Source organism: Mandrillus leucophaeus, unplaced genomic scaffold (genome assembly GCF_000951045.1).
Source record: "Mandrillus leucophaeus isolate KB7577 unplaced genomic scaffold, Mleu.le_1.0 Scaffold125, whole genome shotgun sequence".
Taxonomy (NCBI): domain Eukaryota; kingdom Metazoa; phylum Chordata; class Mammalia; order Primates; family Cercopithecidae; genus Mandrillus; species Mandrillus leucophaeus.
This window is the reverse complement of record NW_012100876.1, coordinates 2,919,975-2,931,635: the sequence shown is the minus strand read 5'-3', so window position 1 is coordinate 2,931,635 and position 11,661 is coordinate 2,919,975. Positions and strand designations below refer to the sequence as shown.

At 45.3% G+C, this 11,661-nt stretch overlaps 1 protein-coding gene across 1 annotated transcript in view; it reads left to right on the top strand.

Annotated features, from left to right (window-relative positions):
- The first annotated feature begins 10,690 nt into the window (after nt 1-10,690).
- SLC6A2 (solute carrier family 6 (neurotransmitter transporter), member 2) overlaps nt 10,691-11,661 on the top strand; it is a 47,828-nt gene continuing 46,857 nt past the window's right edge. Inside the window, exon 1 of the mRNA XM_011971910.1 lies at nt 10,691-11,268. The gene's annotated coding sequence lies outside the window, so the exon portion shown is untranslated. The remainder of the gene's footprint in view (nt 11,269-11,661) is intronic.

The following is an 11,661-nucleotide window of genomic DNA, read 5'->3' as shown; positions in this document are numbered from 1 at the left end:
GAAAGAAAGAAAGAAAGAAAGAAAGAAAGAAAGAAAGAAAGAAAGAAAGAAAGAAAGAAAGAAAGAAAGAAAGAAAGAAAGAAGAAAGAAGGAAGGAAGGAGGGAAGGAAGAAAGGAAAGAAGGAAGGAAAGAAGGAAGGAAAGAAGGAAGGAAGGAAGGAAAAGAAACTGAGACACGGAAAAGTAGGGGAACTTGGCCGGGATTTCACAGATAGTCCACAGAGGAGTCAGGGTTAAAATTGAGGCTAGTGGCTCTTAAGTTCATGCTTTTAGCCTAGATACCATTCTATCTCTCCAGGCTCCACAAAAGCTTAATTTGCTGTTTCCCAAGAATAGATATCAGAGAGCCAGTGAGACAAGTAAGAAAGAAGTGGGAAGATAACTGTAAGAATCACTTTGGTCCGAATGTATTCCTGGTGAAGCCATTGGGAAGTGTTTTCTGAGCAAAAAGAAAAGAGCTCAGACACTAGAGGGCAATAATTTTAAGAGACTCTGAGATAGATTTCATGCAGGAGTTTGCATATTCTCTCCAAACTCTATTTAAAATGCTGTGTACATTAGAGAAGACAAATACATGGAAACATGTACTGTGCTATTGGATGGGAAGACTAAACACTGTGATGATGTCAGTTCTCCCTCAAATTGATCTATAGATTTAATGCAATAACAATTGAAATTCCAGTGGGGTTTTTCGTGGAACTCTGCAAGGTGGTTCAGAAATTTGTAGGGAAGAGCATGGCCAAGACATTTCCAAAGAAAAGGAGCTCGAGAATCTTGCTCCACCAGATAGGAAAGTGTATTATAAAACAATGTTAATTAAGACTGTGTGGTGGCCAGGTGCAGTGGCTCATGCCTGTAATCCCAGCACTTTGGGAGGCCGAGGCAGGCGGATCACAAGGTCAGGAGATCGAGACCACGGTGAAACCCCGTCTCTACTAAAAAAAAATACGAAAAATTAACTGGGCGCAGTGGCGGGCGCCTGTAGTCCCAGCTACTCAGGAGGCTGAGGCAGGAGAATGGCATGATCCCAGGAGGCGGAGCTTGCAGTGAGCCGAGATCGCGCCACTGCACTCCAGCCAGGGGGACAGAGCAAGACTCCCTCTTAAAAAAAAAAAAAAAAAAGACTGTGTGGTAATTCTTGAGCACAGATAAATAGACCAACAGAACAGAAGAGAGAGCCCAGACGAAAACCCGACTGTACAAGGAAACTTAGTTTGTGATAGACAATTCTCTGATGATTAGAGCAGAGAAGATGAAACTACTTAAGGACTGGGTCAGGACAATTTGTTATCTGTTAGTCAAACGAAAAATAATGAAATGGAATCCCTACTTCACACCCTATACAAAAATCAACTCCAGGTGGACATCAATATGAAGAACAAAACTGTCAAATTTTAAAATATAACTTTGGAAAATATCAACTAGGGACATATTTCTTAAACCAGACATAAATACAGAAACCAAAAGAAAAGATTGCTACATTAAATTACATTGAAGCTAATAACCTCTACTTATCAAAGTCACCCAACAGAGCAAAAAGCCTTACAATGCATCCAAGAAAAGATGTTGACAACATTTCAAAGATTAGTACCCAGGATATATTATTAAGTACTGTGAATTAATAAGAAAAAGATTAACAAGCCTATAGAAAATTGTACAAACAATATGTATCATCATCTCACAGAAGAAAAAGAAACACAAATGACCCATATGCATTTGTGAGAAGATGTTGAACATCATTAGAAGTCATGGAGGTGCAAATGAAAACTACAGTGAGATACCATTTCACACCCAAAAGTTTGGCAAAAGTTAAAAGCCTAGGTAATACCAAGGGTTAGGGAGGATGTGAAGAAATTAGATATGAAGAATTGACACGGTGGTAGAGGGAGTTTCAATTAGTACAAACACTTTACAGAATGGTTTGGCATTACTTAATAAAGCTAAACAAACACATACCCTACAAACCAGCAATTCACTCCTAAGAATAAACGCTAGGAAAACTCTTGCACATTTGTGTAGGTGACATCTTAAAGCATATATAGACAGTATTTTTTCAAAATGCAAAAACAAAAACAAAACAAAACAAAAAAACTGGAAACAATCCAAATGTCCTTAACAGTTGGGTGAATAAATAAATTGTTATTATTCATACAATAGACTGAATATAAACAACAATGGAAACGAGTGAACTACAGCCAACCCCATCAGCAAGGATGAATCTCAGAAACATGATATTGGGCCAAAAAAGTCACAGAACAATATCTATAGTGTGATTCCTTTTACATAAAGTTTGAAGAAGAATAAACTAACAATGCATTGTTTAGAAATATATTCATAGATGGTAATATTATAAAGAAAAACAAAGAAGTGGTGATTGCCAAACTCAGGATAATGTTTATTTTGGAGCAGGGAATAGGGGTGAACGTGCTTAGGGGGTGTGGGGTGGATGCGGGCTTGTCAGGTATGGAGATATTTTATTTCTTAACCCAGAGGGGTAGGTGGGTTCTTGTGTCTTCATATTATTATTATTTGAACTGTGAAAAAGATAATACATATTTTATTTTAAGAGATTCTGAGATGAGAGATAAGAGAGATAAGAGATTCAAGCAGGATTTGCAAATCTGCCCCAAACTCTATTTAAAATGCTGCGTACATTAGAGAAGACAAATACATGGAAACATGTACTGTGCTATTGGATGGGAAGACTAAACACTGTGATGATGTCAGTTCTCCCTCAAATTGATCTATAGATTTAATGCAATAACAATTGAATTCCAGTGGGGTTTTTCGTGGAACTCTGCAAGGTGGTTCAGAAATTTGTAGGGAAGAGCATGGCCAAGACATTTCCAAAGAAAAGGAGCTCGAGAATCTTGCTCCACCAGATAGGAAAGTGTATTATAAAACGATGTTAATTAAGACTGTGTGGTGGCCAGGTGCAGTGGCTCATGCCTGTAATCCCAGCACTTTGGGAGGCCGAGGCAGGCGGATCACAAGGTCAGGAGATCGAGACCACGGTGAAACCCCGTCTCTACTAAAAAAAATACGAAAAATTAACTGGGCGCAGTGGCGGGCGCCTGTAGTCCCAGCTACTCAGGAGGCTGAGGCAGGAGAATGGCATGATCCCAGGAGGCGGAGCTTGCAGTGAGCCGAGATCGCGCCACTGCACTCCAGCCAGGGGGACAGAGCAAGACTCCCTCTTAAAAAAAAAAAAAAAAAAGACTGTGTGGTAATTCTTGAGCACAGATAAATAGACCAACAGAACAGAAGAGAGAGCCCAGACGAAAACCCGACTGTACAAGGAAACTTAGTTTGTGATAGACAATTCTCTGATGATTAGAGCAGAGAAGATGAAACTACTTAAGGACTGGGTCAGGACAATTTGTTATCTGTTAGTCAAACGAAAAATAATGAAATGGAATCCCTACTTCACACCCTATACAAAAATCAACTCCAGGTGGACATCAATATGAAGAACAAAACTGTCAAATTTTAAAATATAACTTTGGAAAATATCAACTAGGGACATATTTCTTAAACCAGACATAAATACAGAAACCAAAAGAAAAGATTGCTACATTAAATTACATTGAAGCTAATAACCTCTACTTATCAAAGTCACCCAACAGAGCAAAAAGCCTTACAATGCATCCAAGAAAAGATGTTGACAACATTTCAAAGATTAGTACCCAGGATATATTATTAAGTACTGTGAATTAATAAGAAAAAGATTAACAAGCCTATAGAAAATTGTACAAACAATATGTATCATCATCTCACAGAAGAAAAAGAAACACAAATGACCCATATGCATTTGTGAGAAGATGTTGAACATCATTAGAAGTCATGGAGGTGCAAATGAAAACTACAGTGAGATACCATTTCACACCCAAAAGTTTGGCAAAAGTTAAAAGCCTAGGTAATACCAAGGGTTAGGGAGGATGTGAAGAAATTAGATATGAAGAATTGACACGGTGGTAGAGGGAGTTTCAATTAGTACAAACACTTTACAGAATGGTTTGGCATTACTTAATAAAGCTAAACAAACACATACCCTACAAACCAGCAATTCACTCCTAAGAATAAACGCTAGGAAAACTCTTGCACATTTGTGTAGGTGACATCTTAAAGCATATATAGACAGTATTTTTTCAAAATGCAAAAACAAAAACAAAACAAAACAAAAAAACTGGAAACAATCCAAATGTCCTTAACAGTTGGGTGAATAAATAAATTGTTATTATTCATACAATAGACTGAATATAAACAACAATGGAAACGAGTGAACTACAGCCAACCCCATCAGCAAGGATGAATCTCAGAAACATGATATTGGGCCAAAAAAGTCACAGAACAATATCTATAGTGTGATTCCTTTTACATAAAGTTTGAAGAAGAATAAACTAACAATGCATTGTTTAGAAATATATTCATAGATGGTAATATTATAAAGAAAAACAAAGAAGTGGTGATTGCCAAACTCAGGATAATGTTTATTTTGGAGCAGGGAATAGGGGTGAACGTGCTTAGGGGGTGTGGGGTGGATGCGGGCTTGTCAGGTATGGAGATATTTTATTTCTTAACCCAGAGGGGTAGGTGGGTTCTTGTGTCTTCATATTATTATTATTTGAACTGTGAAAAAGATAATACATATTTTATTTTAAGAGATTCTGAGATGAGAGATAAGAGAGATAAGAGATTCAAGCAGGATTTGCAAATCTGCCCCAAACTCTATTTAAAATGCTGCGTACATTAAAAAAGACAAATATATGAAAAGATGTACTGTGTACACTTTTTTCTTAAGTATGATAAATTTCATACTAAATTTAAAAATGCTGTGTGTGTGTGTGTGTGTGTGTGCGCACGCATATTTCTGGATGGAAATTCCATGCCTCATCGGATTATCTAAGGAATACATAGTGTTCTAACAGAGTGACAACTGGATGTAAGGTTTCTGAGATTCTGTCCAGTTCTGATATTCTCAGGTGGACAGAGCTCCTGTACAGGCTGGCAGCCTGGTCAGCTGGCCAAACCTCCCTCTGTCTTAGAGAGGAAGCTAAACCAGCTGTGAGTCTTCGCCCTCCATAACTCACATGACTATCTTAAGGCCAAAGGATATATCTGGGGTCTCATGTAGGGGAGGGCAAAGTTCCTCTTTTCCTCCTGGGAGACTGAGTCCCTTTGCCTTGGGCATCTCCTTCCCTTTCTCCTTCCCTGGCCCTTCGACATGTGCTCTGCCTCTTTCTTCTTTCTATGGTCCATCCACATCTTGCTGATGGAGTTGGCCATTACTGCACAGCCTGAAAACAGCAAAGCCCGAGTCAGGACCCAGGGTGCTGCCTCACAGCCCAGTGCTTTTCTGCCACACCACTGGCCACTCCTATTCTCTTCTCCCCCAGCACCTCTGTCTCTCTCTGATCTGACTTCCCATGGGGACTGCAGGGCTCAGTTGGACTTGCATTGGCAAGTCCACCAAAGAATGCATTTATCTATTCATCCATGTCACCCATGGAAGGACTTTGAGTTTTGTTTGTTTTTGAGACAAGGTCTCACTCTATCACTTAGGCTGGAGTACAGTAGTACAAACACAGCCCACTGCAGCTTCCACCTCCTAGATTCAAGCAATCCTCCCACCTCACCTTCCTGAGTAGCTGGGACTACAGGTGCGCCCCACCACCCTTGGCTAATATTTTAAAAAAAATTTTGTAGAGACAGGGTCTCACTATGTTGCCCAGGCTGGTTTCAAACCTGGGTTCAAGCACTCCTCCCACCTCAAACTTCCAAAGTGCTGGGATTAGACTTTGGATTTTATTCTGAAGGAGATAAAAACCACTGGGGAGAGACAGTGATGGGCTCTGAACTTTTTTCCAGAAGGTCTTTCTAGAAGCTATGTGGAACTTAAACTTCGTGGAATAAGGGGAGAAGTCAGGAAGACCATTCGGAGGCTATCACATTAATCCAGGCAAAAGGTGATGAGGCTTGGATCAGGGAAGTCACCATGAGGTGGGGAGGTGTGACGTGATTTGGAACCAGCCATTTGTAGTAGGACTGGATGAAGGTCAAGAGAAAGAGGAGTCAAGGCTGACTCCAAGGTTTGTGGCCCAAGGAACTAGAAGGAAGAAGATGCCATCACCTTGGTAGGGAGACTGCGGAGAAGCAGGTGTGGTGTGGGTCAGGAAGGGGAGGTCAAGGATCCTACTTTGGACATGGTGACTTCTAGGTGCCTTTGATTACCCAGGTAGTGATGTCCAGTCTGTAGTTTGATAAAGGCACATGAAGTTCAGGGGAGCAGCCCAGGGAGAGGATGTGAATGTGAAGTCAGCAGGCAACAGATGCTCTTTAATGCCAGTCCCTGAATATGGTCAGCTGGGCTAGAAATTAAGAGAAAAATCTAAGCACTGAGCCACATCTGTGCAGGTCGGGAGTCTCAGGTATTCCCAGGACTCTTTAGTGGGAGGTGTCCTGAAGGAGGCGGATTTCAGCTGATGTAGGTCTTATGCTATTTGTAAATCCAGCACAACTTATACCAATGATGAATGAATTCAGGGCAGGTCAGCTGCAGTGTGACATAGGCCTATTGTCCCCTGATCAAGAAAGAAAGACAAAACGAAAAGGAAGAAGTAAGGAAAGAAGGAAGGAATGAAGGGAGGGAGGGAGGGAAAAAAGAGGAAGGACAGAAGTGAGGGGATGAAAGAAGGAAAGGAAGGAAGGAAAGTAGGAAAGAAGAGAGAAAGAAAGGGAGGAAGGGAGAAAGAAAAAAAGAAGAAAGGAAAGAAAAAAGAAAGAAAGAAAAAAGAAAGATGAAGGAAGGAAGGCAGGAAGGAAGGAAAGGAGGGAGGAAGGGAGGGAGGGAGGAAACAAATATGCAGGCAAACCTCCCCTCCTTTTTTTCCTTAGTCTCCCCATTGGTGCCATGGAGGTGTAGGTTCTGATAGCGTCCTCAGCGGACACAGGCCCTTGGATTCTAAATGTGTCCCAGCCCAGTCGCTGTGTGTCAGGGCTCCAGTGTCTGTGGGGAGATGGTCAAAGATGGACTCACAGAATCAGCCGTTGCCTTTTATCCCATGGCCTGTGTCACCAAGTGCCATGGTAAGTGGAAGTGATGCCTCCCCAGAGATCACATTAGCTCTGATAATGCTCCAGCCTCCCGTGCACAACTTGCCCTCAGGCCACCTGGCTGGGCAGGAAGAAGGGCACCTAGAGAAGCCACATGGCCCCATGGCAGGGAGTCTGGGCCAGAGACGGAGAGAGACGCCTTCCCTTTCAGCCCAGTCCCAGCCTAGTGTTCTCGCTGCTGACCCCCAGTATCTCTGAAACCACAGGTGGAGCTCCCAGACTCGTTGATTGGCCCTCTGATGGTGTGCATGTTAGGGGGAAATCCCTCCCTTCACCCTTGCAGCAAACACTTCCAGCTCCATGCCCACACCCCTTATCATCCACTGTTCCTGCCAATGCAGATCCAACCCAGTGGCTTCGTGCTGCCAGTACCTGGGGCTCTGCTGGTAGCCTTTCTCTGGCAGCAGGACAGGCTCATCCCTCTCTCATCAGACAGCCTGGACTTGCTGGGAAGTTGACACTCTGGGGGCGTCCTTCATGGATAAATACTCCAGTTTCCTTCTCCTCAAGCAAGACAACACTGAGGCATGCTCTATGCAGTCTCCCCGAGGCCCCCACCAGGGCTGAGCACCAGTTTCCCCAGCAGCAAGTGCTCCTTAATCTGCTTTCTATTGGTTTCCTTCCCTTTGCTGTCTCACTTCTCCTCTCCCCAACGAGTGTTTCCAGGATTATCTCCTAAATAAATTATTTGTATTCAAATCTCTGTTTCCAGTTCTGTTTCTTGAGGAATCCAATACAAAATGAAACCAACCAAAGACATCAAACCCAACCAAAGAAAGAGATCTCTTCTAGTTCTGTATTGTACATGTTTCTGGAGCACCATTTAAGTAACAGAATACATCAGGCACTGTCCTTGACCCTGGTAGGGAGGTCTCACAAATAACGGTATAGGCAAATATACACAGCAGTATAAAAGAGGAGTCTGACTCTGTTGTAGGAGGTGGTTATCAGGGAAAGCCTCATAGTGAAGGTGACTGGAGGTTTTGGAGGATGAATAGGAGTTCTCCAGGTAGAAAAAAAGGATGATGGAAGCAGCATATTAAAAAATCTAGAAGTGTAAAAAAACACACAGTATTCTGGGAACCACTAGCAGTTTAGTATCTCTCATATTACTGGAGAATAAAGCATATTTTGGAGGTGATAAAGAATTTGTGGGAAAAATGAGGAGAGAACAAGAATAGCAGGAGGTGTGGTTAAAGAGCCAGAGTCTTGTCTGTATTCCTCAAGTGTTTAGACATTATCTTGGAAAGGTTGGAGGATTTTTTAAAATTGTGGGTTATCTTTTTCTGTTTGATTAAGTATCAAATGCTCATTGTGGAAAAGTTGGCAAAAGAAGTATAGAGAAGAAAATAAAATTACCTCAAATCCAGAGTTAATTAAATCATGTTTATGTGTTGGTGTGTTTCCGAGGAGTTTCAGGCAGAGGAATGAGGTGGTCACACTTGAGTTCTAGGTAGAGCTCTGGCAGTTGGTGATGATGATGCAGCTGGAAAGATACTGAATGTGGAGTGACCAGCTAGGAGGCTGCTGCAGTGAAGGGTGATGAGGGTTCTTTGTTGTGGCTTTGCAGGGTGTTTCAGAGGTGGGATTCTCAGCACTTGAAAACCAGTTGGATGGGGTGTGGGGTAGAGGAGAGGAGGGGACCATGACTACTAGAGAGATTCTGAGCGTCTCCACCATGACTTGGTGGAGGGAGCAGAGGCTGGAAGCCAGGAGACTTGGGTTCTCATTTCCACTCTATGACATCCAATCTGTGGAACCCTGGATAAGTCCCTTAAGCCCACAGAGCCACAGTTTCCTGACCTGAAACATGGAAAGATGATTCTCTTCCTGCTTTCCTTACAGGATTGTCATGATGGTCCAATAGATCAAAGGAGATAAACACCTTTCATGTGTGGAAACCTACAGTTCTGAGCTCTTGTCCTCAAACCTCTGCTCAGTCTTTTCCCTCACCTGCCTTTTGTCCTCTGCCCCCAGAAGGCAGGGGAACCCACACCCCTCTAGGTTTCCCTTCCTCTCCCCTCTGCATCCTGCCCAGAGGACGTTTGTCATGATTGTCCTTCTGGTACAGATGCTCTAAACACCCCCACGCACCACCATTTTTTTTTTTTTTTTTTTTTTTTTTTGAGACGGAGTCTCGCTGTGACTGGAGTGCAGTGGCGCGATCTCGGCTCACTGTAAGCTCCGCCTCCCGGGTTCACGCCATTCTCCTGTCTCAGCCTCCCGAATAGCTGGGACTACAGGCGCCCACCACCTCGCCCGGCTAATTTTTTGTATTTTCAGTAGAGACGGGGTTTCACTGTGTTAGCCAGGATGGTCTCGATCTCCTGACCTCGTGATCCACCCGCCTCGGCCTCCTAAAGTGCTGGGATTACAGGCGTGAGCCACCGCGCCCGGCCACCACCATTCTTTCATTCATTCACTCATTCACTTCACGTGCTGGTTGATGCTCTAGTATGTTCCAGGTGCCAGAACATGTGCTATAAAAGACAGACAAGGTCTCTGTGCTCATGGAACTCACGTACCGCCCAAGGGGGGACATAAAATTAAACAACTAGGACCAATTCCGATAGTGATGTAACAAAGGAATAAATAGGGTGATAGGATAGAGAGTGAGGGTGTATTTTCGATCTGAGTGGTCGGGAAGGGACCTCTGGACTGAAACTTGAACAACTCAGGCAGAGAAAACAGCAAGTGTAAAGGTCTTGGGGTGGGCTTGAGGTTAGGATGTTTACAGAATGGAAAGGTCAGTGTGGCTGGGTTGATCAAGCCCCACCCATCCCACTTACACTGCCACCTCTCTGAAGCCTCCTTGGATCAACAGGATGCTTCTCTGGCTGATTCAGCTCCACCCTACTCCCACACATCTGTGGTCACAATCCATCCTAACCACACTGGATTATGACAGACCCTACACACTGGTCTAGGAGCTCCTTGAAGTCAGGGGCTATCTCCTCTCTAGCCAGCACTGTTCACACACACATGAGCATCTGCTACGTGGATTAATACATTAATCAATAGATGAATCAATGAATAAGAAAACGACTATCAGGTCCAAATGACTCAGTCCTTCACTTGTCTAATTGTTACCTTCTCAAATTCCCTGACCCCGTATGCAAACTGCAGCCCCACTGACCCCCCATTCCCTCACCCGTCATATAACGTGTGCATGTATGATGTTTCCCGTTTCCTCTATCTCCGCTGGTAGAAAGTAAACTCCATGAGGTCAGGAATCTCCGAGTTGTGTTGCGTCAGCGTAATCCAAGAGCCCACAACAGTGCCTGGCACACAGCGGGCATGTGGAAGAACAAATGTGTGAAGGGGTGAATGAATGAAGAATTGAATGAATAAATAGTAGTTCTCAGCTTCATAGAACACGGGTCACAACCTCAAATGCCCTGCTACCCTGCCCATAAATAACAGAGATGCAGGAGTAAGTGCTGGGCTGTGACCTGTCAATATGCTAAGTCGCTCAAACAAAATTGCCCAACAGCCTGCTGGCCGCCTATTTGCAGTACTGGGACCTGAACCGCACATTCCCATTTCGTTGATAAAGAAACTCTGACCAGATAGTTTAAGTGGCCTGCTGCGGACGACAGAGCTGGTGCAGCACCGGTCGCTGCTTCCCCAGGCCTTTTTTTTTCTTCTTCTTCTTCTTTGGCCTCCTCTCTGACACGACGCAGACCCCAGTTTTGGAGAGTCTATCACTCGCTCTCCGTGGTGGGAGATCATAGCCTGGTGTCCTTGGGAGCGGCGAGCGGTGCTCGGCGCAGGATAGAAAGGGAGTGAGCGCCCGGGTCCCCCAGATCCCTGGGAGCCCGCGCCACGCTCCCGCCCCTGCCCATCCCCGGCCGCGCTGTCAGTCTCCATTAGCGCTAACAGGCTCCAGACGGAGCGGGCCGGGCGCTGGGTTAATGCAATCGGCGCGTTACCTGGGGCGCAGGCTACATTACCAGCCCGGCCCCCGCCAGGCACGGCCAGAACCAGTCAGCCTGCGCCCTGCCGGCCGCCCCGCGCCTCCAGCTCTTCCCCGGCCCCGCCCGAACGCCACGCGGCGGAGCCCAGTCCCAGCCCGCGCCCCAGAGCCTGCCAAGGCGCCGCCGGTCGTGGGCCGGCAGGGCGCAAGGCACCAGGGATCCCCTCGCCGCCGGACACGTGAGTGCGCCCTGAGCGCGGGACCGGGCTAGGTGTGCCGGGGAGGTCCGGGCAGAGACGCGCCAGCAGAGGGCCAGCGAGTTTGTAGTGCAGTGACGTTAAGTGTCCGGGGAGGCTCCCGGGGCTGTTGAAGTGGCGCGGACCCGAGCTGGGGAGTGGGTCGGCACGCTGCCCTCAGCCTGGGTGAGTTCAATCCCAACCATTTGGGGCAGGCGAGAGTGGGTGAACGAGGAAGAGTGCTGCAAGGTCTTCAACCGCACCCACAGGGCTGTCAGAAGAGGCGTGCCCCAACCTCTGTTTCCAAATTTTTCCAGCGGACGCGCGCCCGTTTCTGGGAACCCTGCGTTCGCTCAGCGCGCGCTCATCCCAGTGTCCAAGGCACTCCCAGGTGAT